General features: G+C 37.1%; 1 protein-coding gene across 2 annotated transcripts in view; it reads left to right on the top strand.

The window, feature by feature from the left end:
* Window positions 1-4025, top strand: part of SKAP2 (src kinase associated phosphoprotein 2) — a 175487-nt gene that overhangs the window by 169282 nt on the left and 2180 nt on the right. The gene's annotated exons all lie outside the window — the stretch shown is intronic.

The following is a 4025-nucleotide window of genomic DNA, read 5'->3' as shown; positions in this document are numbered from 1 at the left end:
CACAGGGACTGCAGCCCACGCCATCGCCGGCGACTCATGGCAGCCCAGCTCCAGGTTGAGCTGTTGTTCAGCATCTTAGCTGTGGAGGGCAGTGTCACTGCCCCTCATATGTGGGATCCGAACCAGGGCCCTCTGGCATCTCAAACCAGTGCTTAACCATCGCGCCACTCGGCCGGCCCAAGTTCTTTTGCATTTTAAGAGAACTTTTGAAATGATGGATGCATGAGAAATGAAAGAATTCTTGGAGAGTTTCTAATTGGAGCTAGTAAAAAGGAAGTGATTGAAGAGGTAGCCTCGAAGAAAGTATTTCCGTATTTGAAATAGTTGTCTAGTTTTCGTATGGCTGCCATGTTTATCAATAATTTGAAAGATTGACATTATCATAGTGAATAGTTGGAACACAGATATATGTTTGAAGAAAGGACCTTTTTAACACCTGTTGCTTTCAAACAGATTGGTAACTAATTTATGAAAGGGGTAGTACATCACAAAATCTTATTAGTGTTTCAAGTTTCTGTAAAGGCAGCATTCTTTTACCATATGGTTAGCAGAAAGTGGATTAACATACTTGAAAAATGAGAATCATAGTGCTGAAAAGGACTTAGGCAGTAAATGTTGGGGCCCTTATTTAAGTGTAAAATAACACACCGGCAGAGACAGATTTAGTTGGTGGGTAAACATGGCCATGTGTTTACCGTTGTGTTGGAGAAAGTTTCTGTTTCACTTTATCAAAACTAGTCCTTTTTTCCTGCCTTATTACATAATCACTTTAATTTATTGCTTAATACCTATTCATTGAGGCCTAAAATTTTAACTACAAATAAAAACGATTTTAATGGTATGAGTATTGAAAACAGACGAGTTAAATCACAACCGTTCAGCGCTGCTTTACGGTTCTTTTCTTGGATTATTGGGCAAGTTTGACTTTCTCCTCTGATGGCCACATTACGTTTTGCCTTGAAGCCATCTGTTTTGCAGATACTGAGTTTCGTTTGAGTACGATTTTTATACAGTAAGCATCACTACACCTCTGGATCTTGATAGCATTACGACGGGAGGAGAAGGAAGCTTTGTGTTAGTAATTACCTAACATTGTCAGAAGCTGACTGCAGGCCTCTTTCTAGTGATAACAGAATAACCGCATAATGTAGCTTTATAGCACATGATTAATAGAAAATAATTACACGTCCTACAAAGGGATGCAATATTTCTTATAAATTGACTAGAATGGTTTCCTGTAGATTAAAGGACTCTTCATTATTTTATCAGTCCTCCTGAAGTACAGTCACTCGCCTATGTTAGCATTTCAGGGGATGTTGAGAGCCGAATAGGCTGAGGGATACCAGATGGCAGATTGTCTTGTACCTGAGCTCTCGTGTGCCATAAACATGACATGATGCTGCCTAGCCTTTCAAAGATTTATATGGCAGCCTGGTATGGTTTCGTCTCTTTATTTTTTGTTTATTAACAAGATCAGGTTTGAGGGCTGTTGTGTTTTAATGACCCACCTGTGACTTTGAGAACAATACCGTAATCAGTGTGTGGACCACAAGGCAGCATTATGTGGATTGAATTATTTTCCACTGTAAGTAATGTGTTACTCATAATCATGTTTGTTTGGGCAAAGCCAAAGGAAGGCAGATTTTCTTCTTCCAAAGGCAACTCTGTCTGATCTTGAATCTTTAGGCTGAAATTTAGAATACTGTACTCCAGGAAGCATCTTCATTCCAATTTATAGGCTGCAAATGGTTTAATTGGGATTCATGTTGCTCAGGAGGCTCATACAAAGGGAGGTAATAATAAAAGTAACAGCTTCTGTGTTTGCAGCCTTGTAGACACCCTCGTAGCGGTGGCAGTGGAAATCCATAAATTTGCCTCCTAGATTTTTACCTCACTATATTTTATCTTACCTCTTAATTCCACACAGGAGTATTATCTGGAATCCTTTACGCATGTAAAGTCATAAACATTCTGTTTTTTATTTTTTTATTTTTACCCTTTTCTGATTGAAGCCTGTGATATGTTAGAGTACTTTTAGGACGTGTGTATTTCACATGATTTTCAATTATTTTAAATTAAGAGAAGCATTTAAGATGATTTTAGACTAAAACTTGAATTTTTTCCCCAAGAAGGTTACTTTTAAGGGATTTGTTTAGAGCTGAAGAAGCCCCTCCCTGTTGTTTACTACTGTGCTTCCTGCTTAATGAATTTTCCCAGTTACCGTCATGCGGAATTCTTTCAGGTGTGAAGCGTGTCATTGGTCCTTTGGTGAAGTGATTTGTTGGAAATCAATTTCTTAAATTTGGATGTGAGTTAGCTTTCTGAGAACCATGATATTCTCTTAATTGAGAGCACAGGTTATAACCGGAGCAGAACGTTATAAAGTAATATGAACTTTCTGGTTTGTAATTTGAACCTAAACGTTGAAACCCAGATTGCAAGCCATTCTCTGAAAGCAGGTTTGGGTCACCTAACGTGTTCTGTGTCTGCCCTTTGTGGGGCTGGTTCCTTTACTCCTTCCAAATAATCGATTGGAAAAGTCTTTGATTGGCATTGAGTAAGAGCCTTCACACTTAGGCTTCCTCTATTAACCATCTATTTTGAAATCTTACAAGGCAAGCCGTTGGCCTCTGAAAGGTTAAATACATTTGTTTTCTTAAGCATTAGGCCCTAATTGTATTCATTGCCTTAAAAATTGAAAAGGGCAGTTTTATTAGGTACCTATTAGGATATAATGGTTGCTAATCTTAGCTTTCAGTAAGTTGGTATTTTCTTCTGATAAATATATCCCACGTACACTTGCGTCATCATCGTTGAGTTCTGGGCATCAGACTGTTTTCATTTCTTAGATAGTTTTGTCCGCTAAGTTCACATTATCAGTGAACGTTTAAACTTAAAATCTTGACTCCACGGCCTCATAAGCCAGAGCTATGCCCTAATTAAAATAAGAAGTGTGGGATTAGCCTTTCTTCCCCCTTATTCTTTCAATAAACCTAATTCTGATACATCTCACTGTCAAAGAGCACAGAATAGATTTTAATCCAATAATCTCTCTATTGATAGACTACATATCAATACACACACATTAATGTTACTACATTTGTGTTGAAGAATTGTATGATTTTTCCTTCCTGATGGTCAGTAGCATACTAATCAATACAGATGCTAAGTCTGTGCTTGGATTAACATTCCTCCCCACGTGGAACAATATGCATATGCACATTTATCTATGACTCAGATGTTGGAAAATCATGGCCGATTGAATTACTTTGGGGATTGATTTTAAAAATTTATCTATATGAAAAATTAAATTTGGGTCCTACGATGCTTTTGCAGGGTATTGCTTTTGAAAGATATTATTCTTGAAACTTGTAATTCATTTTACTTTGTTTGTATCTCAGTAAACATAAATAAATTTGAGATAAAAATACATTAGTCAATCTGGCAGATATATGGGACCCATTACAAGAGTGTTCACAAGGCCTAACGCGGTGCTGTGTCTGTCAGTGGAGGCCAAGGGGGGGAAACGGAAGTGCAGGTTGGTCCCACGTTGCAAAGGAAAGGCAAAAGTGACGCCTCAGTCCCTCTTCTTTACAGCTGGGTTATTATTTCACCATTATAACTTGAGATACTTTTATTTCTTATTGATCTTCCACTGTAATGGTGACTCTAACACCACCTTTAAATTCCTTCTATACTCACCTTTTATCTAATGTAGTTTATGATCGATACAAAGAACAATTGAATGCCTTAGGGAGGCTTTTTAAAAGGAGTCCTTTTGTGAATGGTTTTGTAAAAAAAAAAAATTTTTTTTGTGTGTGTTATTAGTGTTTCTTTCTTCTCTCATTTATCTGATTAAAATGTCTATATTCATAGATTAAATTTTCTTAAGAAGGGGCATACCTCTACATTTTAAATCATTTTCAGTCATATGAGTTTAACTAGGAATTAAGTCGTTTACTGTGAAAAAGAAAAATTATGTCCTTGCTAGATGATAAGCTTCTTGAAGGCAAAAATAGTCTCCT

This window comes from Hipposideros armiger, unplaced genomic scaffold, assembly GCF_001890085.2.
Source record: "Hipposideros armiger isolate ML-2016 unplaced genomic scaffold, ASM189008v1 scaffold_47, whole genome shotgun sequence".
NCBI lineage: Eukaryota > Metazoa > Chordata > Mammalia > Chiroptera > Hipposideridae > Hipposideros > Hipposideros armiger.
The sequence above is the reverse complement of the archived record's forward strand: the minus strand, read 5'-3'. Positions and strand labels throughout refer to the sequence as shown.